The sequence below is a fragment of the Pygocentrus nattereri genome, chromosome 22 (genome assembly GCF_015220715.1).
Source record: "Pygocentrus nattereri isolate fPygNat1 chromosome 22, fPygNat1.pri, whole genome shotgun sequence".
NCBI lineage: Eukaryota > Metazoa > Chordata > Actinopteri > Characiformes > Serrasalmidae > Pygocentrus > Pygocentrus nattereri.
The window spans coordinates 1,328,652-1,340,354 of NC_051232.1; the positions used below are offsets into that span (position 1 = coordinate 1,328,652).

The following is an 11,703-nucleotide window of genomic DNA, read 5'->3' on the forward strand; positions in this document are numbered from 1 at the left end:
GCTTATGTGCAAAAAGCAATTCACTGAGCTCCTGAGAGCGACCCATTCTTTCACTAATGTCTGTAGAAGCAGTCTGCAGGCCTAGGGGCTCGGCTTTATACACCTGTGGCCACGGAAGTGACTTCAACACCCGAATTCAGTCATTTGGATCGGGGAGTGAATACTTTTGGCAATTTAGTGCAGGTTCTTTGTAAGGCATTGCTTCTGTCTCTAGAGCTACTAAGTGTTCATTATTCTGGTTCTGACATTTTGACCTGTTTTTGACTTGTTGTTTGCCTGGATGTGTTTGTATTTCTTGTCCTTTTTGGATCTGAGCTATGCCAGTTTATTGACTTTGATTTTGGACTTTTACTGACTAGCGTCTGTGTCATTTTGTCGTTTTACATATACCGTATTGGCATTTTAGTCTTTTTTTTAAGTTTAGTTTTATCTGAACCGTGAGGTCTGAATGGTATTTTATTTTTTTATGATTTGTTGTATTCTTTATTTTAGTTTTGAAATTATAGAATTTATAAATGTATCTGCTTGTTCTTCATGGAGTGAGGATCAGCATGAAACCAGGACTGAAGAAATGTAACACACACACACACACACACACTTTTATATGCTCTGCTTGTGTGTGTGTGTGTGTGTGTGTGTGTGTGTGTGTGTGTGTGTGTGTGTAAGATGCTGTTAATCTCACTCTGGATCCAAATACAGTGAACAGATGTCTCTCTCTGTCTGAGAAGAACAGAAAGGTGGAGTTTGTAAGAGACATTCCAGATCATCCAGACAGATTTGGGCACTGGTATCAGGTTCTGAATGTGGAGAGTCTGACTGGGGACGGTTACTGGGAGGTTCAGTTGAGTGGAGAAGGAGCTGGTATATCAGTGTCATACGGAGGAATCAGGAGGAAAGGACGGAGTGGTGACTGCCGGTTTGGAAACGGTCATCATTCTTGGAGTCTGTACTGCTTTAATAACAGTTACTCTTTCTATCACAGTAAACAGAGAACAGACCTACCAGCCACCCCCTCTCCCTCTAACACAGTAGGTGTGTATCTGGACAGGGGGTCTGGCATTCTGTCCTTCTACATCATCTCGCCTGATACATACACACTGACCCACCTTCACACATTCACCACCACATTCACTGAACCACTGTACGCTGGATTCTATACTCCTCAGTGACTCTGTGTGAGACAGAATAACCTCTACACATACATAGAGAGAGAGAGAGAGAGAGAGAAGGCTGTTAAAATGCATTTGTTTATTTCTTTGATCTCAGACTGTAAATACGAGAGAAATCAAACTTTTCTGTCGTTAAATTATAGAAAACAAATGAAAGACAAAAGTAAACTTTTCTCTAAAATGTGGGTTCAGAAGATGCACTGAACAGAACAGACACACAGATGTGTTTATATATGAGATACATTTCAGTTTTACTGTTACAGAAACACACATTCACTAACCTGGTTAGATTTTACTCTATTGATGTTTATTCTTCTGGCATGTAGATGCATAATCACACTCACTGCTGAGATAAATGGTTTTCAACACTGTGGTGCTGCATATTCCAGAATATGTTTGTGTATAATTTCCAATTGCAGAAAAATGAATAAAATTCAGGTATTTTGGTGCAGTAGCCCTGCGTCTGTGTTATTACTGTAAAACAGTACTGACTGACTCATTACTCATTAATGTTAAATTACTGAATTACTGTACTTCTTTACTACTTATTTACTCCCTGTAGATGGTAATTTGTTACTCTGTGCTTAGTTCTGAGTTACTGAGATATATTGTTGTGTAAATGCCAGTTAAACCTGAGATATGCCCATCTATCAGCACAGACCCCCGTCCTCATCAGGAGGACGAACACAAGTTCTTTCCTCTAAGGTCTTCAGTGAAGCTCCACAAAGTCGACAGTTAACTGGAGAAAACCAACCCAGAGAGCTTCACAGAGGAACCCTGAGGACAGAACCTGTTATCTGTATTTAGCTGAGACAGTTTCTCAGAGATGAAGAAGCATTGGGGAAGCACTGGGGAAGCATTTCCTCTATTGTCTATGACAATATAGGCCTGTTCATCTCTGCACTGTAAAAAAAAAATATTACAGATATTTCTTCATTTCTTACAGATTGTTTCTTCATCATCATCATCCTCAACGTCGTTAACCGCTTAGTCCAGATAGGGTCTCAGTAGCAGTTGGGACAGCAGAGAATCCCAGTTGACCCTGTCCGCCTTGACTTCCTCCAGCTCATTCCCAGGGAGCCCAAGCCGCTCCCAGGCCAAAAAAACTAAAAAATATATTTTTTTTAATGTTTCAATCTTTACGTTTTTTAATATTTTTGCCTTTTTCATTTTTTACCTTACTTTTTAAGTTTTTGGCCATGCCTTACCTTTTGCTTGGATTTCACTGTTTTGTGTTTAAGGACTCACACCCACCTCCATTTTATAATTTAAATTATTTGCATATGTATGAGTCTGATTTGCTTTTCCGGTTGAACACACGTTGCCTAACTACAAGGAGTTGTGGTTGGTCACTGTTACATGCCGAGGTCTTGAGTTACATGCCGAGGGGCCGGAAGGGTCCTTTTTGGGCTATATGGCTTTTTGGGATACCTGTCATGTATATAATGAAGTTGCGAGACTCTATGCTGACCTCGTTTGACTTTATAAGCAATGTGGACCATTTATGCTATGCCCGTCACATCTGACTGTTTCTCACCCACATTTAAAGGTTTATCAGACTCCTAGTTTGGCTTTATTCTATATTATTATTATATATACTATATATATTATTACTAACTTATTATATAAGTTTTTAATTTTTAATCTTTTAACTCTTTCATTTTTAAATTTCTCGATTCTAAGATTTTAGTTTTAGAACTACTTTTGTTTTACACTTTTGACTCACATAATCAATTATGCACCTTTTAGGATGTAGCAATCCGTAACACTTTTACTTTTATAACTTTTGAAGTTTTATTTGATTTAATTCATATTTGATATTTTAACTTTAAACACTTACATGAACATTGTTTATTATTCAGTTTGATGTACTTAATCTCACTTTACTAACCAGGTTAGATATTAGTATGACTTATATTCACAAACCTTTCACAAACCTTGTATTTTATCATTTGTAAAATGGTACACTTGTAATCTATTTAAATGAGCTGATAAGTATGAAATCTCATGATTAGTTTCTCATGAGACAGGAGGGAATGTCAGGGTTTTTGAAGAAATATATCTTTAAATCACCTTTTAATAAAAGTTTTGTAATAATCATCCATCCATCCATCCATTTTCTAAGCCGCTTCTCCGTCAGGGTCGCGGGGGGGTGCTGGAGCCTATCCCAGCATTCTTCGGGCGGAAGGCAGGATACACCCTGGACAGGTCGCCAGTCCATCGCAGGGCAGACAGACAGACACAGACAGTCACTCACACCTAGGGGCAATTTAGCACGTCCAATTGGCCCGACTGCATGTCTTTGGACTGTGGGAGGAAACCGGAGAACCCGGAGGAAACCCACGCAGACACGGGGAGAACATGCAAACTCCACACAGAGAGTTGTAATAATCATTAATTTAGAAATTATTAAAGTTATAAACACTAAACTGAGACAGACAGGCCTACAAGTATTTAACTGAGGCAGGCAGACAGGGACCGGGAAAAGCAGACCTGATATTTCCATATATGGAATAACTCTATTCCAGACACAAAGCAGGGTAGTGTAATGAAAGGAGCCATTGTGGTAGGAAAAACACCTCGAAGGTCAGAAAGAGTGAGAAACTGCCTTTACAGTAGAAGTTAGCTGGGAATAGGAAGGCTAGCTGATAAGGGTTGGTAAGAACCGGTCTTTGAGCCAAATTAATAAGAAAGTGTTACAAACAACGAACACAGGGAGGACAGGGAGGCCTGACAAAACAAGGCAGAGAAAATTCATTAAAAACATCTTGAGTTGGGTGAGAAATAAGGATTCCTAAGAAAAATGGAAAAAACAGTTATATTGGTATCCAAGGTGATTTCAGGATGTATCAAAAATGAGTGGAGTGATGATCTCACCTCCGGGAGGGGTGAAAAGGTTGCTCAACTTTGGGTATAAGTTGTTATGTGTTTGTATTGTCTTCACATTTTGGCTTTCGGGTGCCATGTTCCACATTGGAACTAATAAAGACGCCTTTTCTTCCCTTCTAACTGAACCTGCGACTGAAGTTTAGTTTTTCATCTGACTTTGACTTTTTTGCTCTTCACTTTTCTTTAACTTTTGCAAGAACATCTTTTTAATTCACTACTTTTTACATTAGAGAACAGATTAAATTAAAACTAAAACTTTGATTTTACTATAATCAATTAGTAATGTTTTTCCACATTGTCTAGAACTTCGAAGCGGAGGACGGGGAGCTCTTTGTTTCCAACATTGGCATAGACTTTTCCAGGGAGGCTGAGCAGTGTGATACCCCAATAGTTCGCACACACCCTCTGGTCCCCTTTTTTAAAAATGGGGACCACCACCCTGGTCTGCCAGTCCAAGGGTACTGTTCCTGAGGTCCATGCAGTATTGCAGAAGCGTGTCCGCCATGACAGCCCCACAATAACCAGAGCTTTAAGCATCTCTGGATGAATCTCATCCACCCCCGGTGCCTTGCCACTGAAGAGCTTGCCAACTACCTCAGTGACCTCCACCAGGGAAATGGAGCTTGACACGCCAGAGGCCTCCGACCCTGACTCCCGTGAAGGAGGTATGTCTCCCAGATTAAGGAGTTCTTCAAAGTGCTCGTTCCACTGACTGACAATATCCTCACTTGAAGTCAGAGTTTCTCCACCCTTGCCGAATACAGCTCAGGCACAGCCACACCGACCACTCCTGAGTGGCCGGACAGTTGTCTAGAACCTCCTTGAAGCCGAATGAAAGTCTTTTCCCATGGCTTCACCAAACTCCTCCCAAAAGATTTTGCTTCTGCCACCGTTGCGGCTGCCACATTTATCGCCTGTTGGTATCTATTTGCTGAGTCAGGAGTGCTTCGGGCTATCCAGTACCTAAAGGCCTCTTTCTTCAACTTGACGGCCTCCCTCACCACTGGTGTTCGCCAGGGGGTTCTTGGGTTACCGCGCCAACAGGCACCCACAAGCTTTTGGCCACAGCTACACCTGGCAGCCTCCACAATGCAGGCATTAAACAGGGTCCATTTAGACCCCATGTCCCCTACCTCCATGACATGAGAAAAGCTCTTCTGGAGGTGGGAGTTAAAATCATTCCGAACAGGGGCCTCTGACAGTCATTCCCAGCACACCCTCACTATTCGCTTGGGCCTACCAGGTCTGACCATCAGTCTTCCCTGCCATCTGATCCAACTCACCACCAGATAGTGATCAGTTGACAGCTCAGCACTTCTCTTTACTCGAGTGTCCAGAATATATGGTCCCAGATCAGATGAAATGACAAGTTGATCATTGACCTCTGACCCAAGGAGCTCTGGTACCATGTACACTTATGAACATCCTTGTGTTCGAACTTAGTGTTTGTTATGGACAGTCCATGCCTGACACAGAAGTCCAATAACAATTCACCATTCGGGTTTAGATCGGGCAGGCCGTTTTTCCCAATCACACCTCTCCAGGTCTCTCAGTCATTGCCAACGTGAGCACTGAAGTCTCCCAGTAAGACTATGGAGTCTGTAGAAGGGACCCTTTCCAAAACCCCAGCTACAGTGGTATGCAAATGTTTGGGCTCCCCTGATAATTTTCATGATTTGCCTTAATCATTGGTTGTTTGGATCAGAAATTTCAGTTAAATATATCATATTGCAGACAAACACGGTGATATTTGAGAAGTGAAATTAAGTTTATAGGATTTACAGAAAGTGTGCAATAATTATTTTTTTAAAATTAGGCAGGTGCATAAATTTGGGCACCCTTGTCGTTTTTGTCCACCTAGACAAACTCCAACTGCACGGCCGCTAGCCGGGGACTCGTGAGTATTCCCACACCCGCCCTGCACCTCTCACCCTGTGCAACCCCTGAGTAGGAGAGGGACCAACCCCTATACAGGAGGTTCCAGAGCCAACACTGTGGGTGGAGGTGAGTCCAACTAAAACTAGTTGTTACCTCTCAACCTCCCGCACAAGCTCCAGCTCCTTCCTCCCAGTGAGGTTACATTCCATGTACCAAGAGTCAGTTTCTGTTGCAGTGGCCTAGGCCACCAAGGGCCCCCCTGCAATCTCCCATTCCCTATGCAGCACTGCTCCGCTCCCCCAAGCTGGACCTTGCAGGTGGTGGGCCCATATGGTCTGCCTACGTTACCTCTTCGGGCTGAGCCCGGCCAGGTTACTGCCCGGCCACCAGGCGCTCATCAGGGGGCACTACCCCCTGGCCTGGCTTCAGGGGTAGGTCATGGTGACCCTCTCCTGTGCAGGGTACACGATTATCTGTGCCCATTTTTCATGGTGTTTTTTTTTTTTGGATCGTGTTAGTCTGGGTCTTCACTCCAGAACTGTTTGGACTGGGAAACCCTACCAGGAGCATATTGCTCCTAACGACTTAGCTCTGAGTATGCCAAGACCACACAAGCCCTTTTGCCATGACAAGGCCCGATCCAATAAGGACAGATGTTTCATGAATTATAAAAAACAAACACCTTCAATAAAGTGCAGCATCAAATGTTCAGCACAGAAACACAATTATTTAACAGGTTTTGTCTGCATTTGGATCATTCTACAGAAATGGAGCCTATCCCTTGTTACCAAATAACAAAAAATCTCTAATTTGAAAAAAAAATCACACTGATGACGTCACTCAACTTCCTCATACCTGTTTTCTGAGAATCTATGAAGAAAAGCACATGGTCAGTCCACTGTATCTTTCAGACTTTCTCATTTAGCTCATGGTTTCATATGAAGACACTGTAGTGACCGACTTCATTCTAAATTATGAAAAAAAAGAGGTAATTATGAAATATTTAGTACAAATGGATTAAATTAGTGGATATTCCATGATTGACAACATATGGTTTGATACACTGTAACAGCCATTTTGTTCAATTAATTTTTCATGAAAAATGTCTTCCTTTGCATAAAACACCACACAGACTTCATGATTATAACTTTTCTTTATTGTTGTTAATCCTCTTTGGGTCAGTAATGGCTAAGTTAAATGAAGCTGAGAAGCAGCAACTTTACAAACACTAGAGATGCTGATCCGAAACACAGGGCAGAATACTTACAGAAAGAAAATGGGCTATTTCAGAGACATTGACAAAAAAGAGGAAGGGAATAAATTATTTAAGTGAAAGTTAGAAGAGAGGTGAACATAAGACATGATATGATCTCTATTTTTTACTTTTTGTTAGGATCCATGCTGCTGCATTTTGTGTGAGTTGTAAGGGAAATTTAATTTTCCTTAGGAAGTCCAGTAAGAAGAGCATTACAGTGATCAACTCTGCTTATAACAAATGCATGAACAAGTTTCTCTGCTTCACTCTGAGACAGAAAACTTTAATGATTTTCTCAAATGACAAAAAGCTACTTTAGGGCATGTGTTTATGTGCACATAAAACAGAGTTCAGATCGCACCCAGGTTTCGTACTTAAGATTTCATGTATAAAGCTAAAGAATCAAGTTCATCATGAAACATTTTCTATGAGTTTTAGTAGTAATAATCAAGAGTCTTGATCATCAGAATAAATGGAAATGTATAACTGGGTGTCATCAGAAACGTTTTGAAAAAAAAAAAGATATTTTGTTTCTTAATGACATCACATCAAGAGGTAACATGTACAAAGAGAAAAACAAAGGCTATAAAACAGAACCTTGAGGGACTCCACAAGAAGTGTTGCAGGTTTGAAGAACAATTTCCCATTGAAACCATGAATTGTTTATTATCTAAATCTAATTTAAATCGCTCTACAACTGTACCTGAGAGTTGTCCCAGTGTTCAAGATAGTGTATTAGAATCTTGTGGTCAACAGTATCAAAAGCTGCACTAAGATCCAAAAAGTCCAGAGTAGAAGGAGTGCATCAGTGCTCATTCACAACATGAAGCACTGCTGTCTCAGTACTATGGTAAAAACTAAAACCTGCTTGAAATTTTATATTTGTGTGATATTAGATAAACATTTAATTCTCAAAAAACAAATTTCACATTTTTCCCTCTGATTTTAAACTGCTAATTTACAAGGTGAACTCGTAGTATTATTGTACATAAATTGTATGTACCAAGGAAAAAGATCTGTATAATTAAATATAGTTAAAATATGAGTTAACTATATAACATTTTTCATAATTTTTATGATGATTATTTTATTGATCATTTGATTGTTTGTTGTTTGTTTAATAATCTTAATATTTTAATGCCATTTTACATATTTGCTTATTTATTTACTAGTAAACTGTAAGACATTAAACACCACGTATCAGATGTTAATGTAACATTTATAAAGTATGTAACCTGATATAAAAACATAAGTAAACAGGATATGTATGGAGTGCTGAGTGTAAAGTGTAACATCACCACTTCACCCAATAGCATATCTGGAACCTTTTAAACAATTACCAACAATTTTAAGCAATTAACTTTCATGAACGTATTGTTTTCACACAGCCGAAGAAAAAATATTTACAACCAAACAAATTAATAATAACAACGAGAAAACAAACAGTGTCACACAGTGTCACAGACGTGTCACACCCATCGTATTCCTACATGTGTTTAATGTAAAGCCATAAAGAGTTCTTTTTAGAAATTAAATTGTTAGTAAGCACATTCATTAATATGAACTAAACCGTATTGAGCGCTGGAAACTTTTATTGTGAAAAATATCCTCCCGGTTGTGGTCTGTTGTTGCTGTGTTCCCACAGCGTGTTGTGTTTGGGGGAAGCTCTGAAGCGGACACTCAGTCTGAGGTTAAAGAGCTGTAAGTGCTGCTTTAAGCTGCTTTCAGTCGTTATATGTCAGCGTAACTGACTGATGAGTGTTTTTAAATGTCTGTTGGAGCCTCACTGATGGAGGTACTGCTCGTCCTGCAGGGGTTTAGAGGAGGAGCTGCAGTAAAGTCGGTAGGTCGGTAAAGTTGGGCTGATGTTGGATATTCAGCGGATATTCGCGTCTCGCCCCTCCTGTCGCTCACAAACCGCCTCTTAAAGATTCTGAAAGAACATTTTCTAAATCTGGTAAAACAGACAACAAACTACAATCATTACAATTACTTAGAGTTCTCGATCTTTCCATTTCGCCGAGGACTTTTGGGGAAAATAGCTGGAATCGCTGCAGGAGGCGCCGAATACGGTAAGGGACCGTCGGTAAAGGTTGGGTACTGCTTAAAAACGTAAAACATTCAAAGACATGAGCCTGTTGTCGTTATTCCTACATACTTTAAACCTACTGAAATGGAACGATGACGTGAAAACCAATAACTGACACTAAGAAGTATAGCTCTATCCTGAACTTAAAAACATACTATAACCTTTAGTTTGGTAGAATATGCCTCGACTAAAGCCTGCTATCATCATTTTCTCAGGTGTTGAAGTTATATGCATTGCTGTGCCAGTATTTGCGTAACTAACTGGTGCCCAAAACAAGTTAAAAACATTGCTCATAAAAATGTCTTCATTTAAAACATTTCTCCAAAGACAGAATTTTCATCTGAATGAGGGACTGACTTACAAAGAATGACTGGAAGGGTTAAATATGATTTTTTTTCGATTTTCTTTTATTAACTTTTATTGAAAGGTCTTACTATTCCCATACCTTTTGTGTTAATCTTGTTTGCATTTTGTATGTCTCTATTGGGTGACATGTGGGGGCTGTGAAGAGTAGTCCCTTTGTCATGCTGGTGAACCAGTTGTAAAATAGGCTATCTATAGCTCCCCAATCCAGCAATGCCATTGTTATGGAGATATCTCTGAGATATCTTGGCTCCTAGATGGGGGAGACTGTAGATTCCTGGTTGAGCCACAACACTCTTATTTTAATTACAAAGGTAGAGGCAGTCGCCTATCAAGTAGAGGGTTTTGGGTTGTTTAGACAAAGGGACAACAGGAGGGTGTGGTTTTACATGGTTGAATTTTTTTGTCTAAGCTGAATAAGAGACCTGTGCGTAATAAAGAATGCTTCTCTATAGGTCCAGTCTCTGCTCCGGTCTTCATGAACTGCCAGCCAAAGTCAACGGAGGCAAGAAAAAGCTAAACATTTCTGATGTCAGGTGAGTCGATTTGATCCTACTTTCATCTCTCTACATGGCTAGTTATTAAAGTTCTATGTATGTTATGCGTGCATTTTCAGTACTGCTTAGTTTAGTCTCGAAACAAATGTTTGGTTAAACCAGCAACTTCAGGGTTTATCACTTAGTTTATTATGATATTTCATTCACATACTAAACAAAATAATGATCTTTTAAAACAGTGATCATAACAGTAATACTGTCTTTCTTCAGTTCATTTACACCCGCAGCCCACAATAACAGCCTTTTTTATTTAAGTGTGTAAAGTAGATAAAGACTGTGCTCATCACTGGCCGTTACTGAGTATTATCCCCACGTTCACAGTGGGTTCTGGCCTTGACCCACGCTGACTGAGATTTCTCTGGATTCCATGGATCTTTTCACAATATAATGTATGGTAAATGGTGAAAGACATTGAATTCTTAGCAGTCTTGCATTGAGACATGTTCTTTTCTAACTGTTTGATTGTTCTCTCACAAAGTGGTGAGCCATGACATCTTCACTTGCAATCACTCAGCCTTTGGTGGATATTCATACTTAATCATGATACTCTCACCCATTACCAGTTCACCTGCTTATTGTGGAATTTTTCAGAAATGGTGTAACTTGAATATTCTTTTCACTCTCATTTTGCCTCTCAGCTTTTTTTTATTGTGTTGCAGACAGGAGATTCAAAATTTGTTTTCAATTAGAAAACATTAAACATTATTTCTTTGTATTTCTGTCAGTTACAGGTTCAAGAGAATTAACAAATTACAGATACTTATTTTTATTGCATTTTTTAAAAAATGTGTTAACGTTTCCAGAAATGGGGTTTGTATATTAGGTGGAAAATGAAATAAAACTGTGGTATGTGGAAAAGTGATCTTCTCATTTCGATTCATTAAGCCACAGAACTTGATTTCAAGATGCCCCTGGACTACCTAAGACTTGCATGAAAGTTTAATATTGAAATTTATAATGAGATCACAGTTAACATTATCATCTGATAATCTTTGCATATCTGTGATGTTTGTGCAACAACACGGCGCAGTAGGCCAGTAAATCACTCTACCCATGCCAGCCTGATGCTTGTGCAGGTCTATTGCAGTGTGGTAGGGGTTTTGCTTTGCCCAGGTTAACAGTCAACAAGGATTTTGTAGAGGTGTTCCTTAGTCTTTCATATCTTGTCCTGACTTCAATAATTGCCCCTACTTTTCATTTATTAATGATGTCATACAGTGGCTGTTTATAAGCAGGAAGTGTTCAGATGTATTTTATATTCTTCCCTTCTCTTAACTGTAGTTGCTGATGAGCCCATGGCTGTAAAGTGTAAAGACCCCAAGAGATTTGCAGGACCACCGTTTATTATGCTCTGAAATTGTCTATACATGACTTAGATTAAGGCCTATTAAGACAATTAAGCTTTGAGAACTTGGCAAAAAAATACAGCACAATTCTTTGAGATTATAATGACCTTGTAAAGCAGAGAATCCAGTTACATTCAGTCAAAAATATTTTATAAAT

The 11,703-nt window shown here is 39.5% G+C and overlaps 2 pseudogenes; both read left to right on the forward strand.

Moving 5' to 3' along the window:
- LOC108443991 overlaps positions 1-11,703 on the forward strand; it is a 53,404-nt pseudogene that overhangs the window by 37,984 nt on the left and 3,717 nt on the right.
- The window catches only part of LOC108443992, a 52,721-nt pseudogene continuing 49,868 nt past the window's right edge, over positions 8,851-11,703 (forward strand).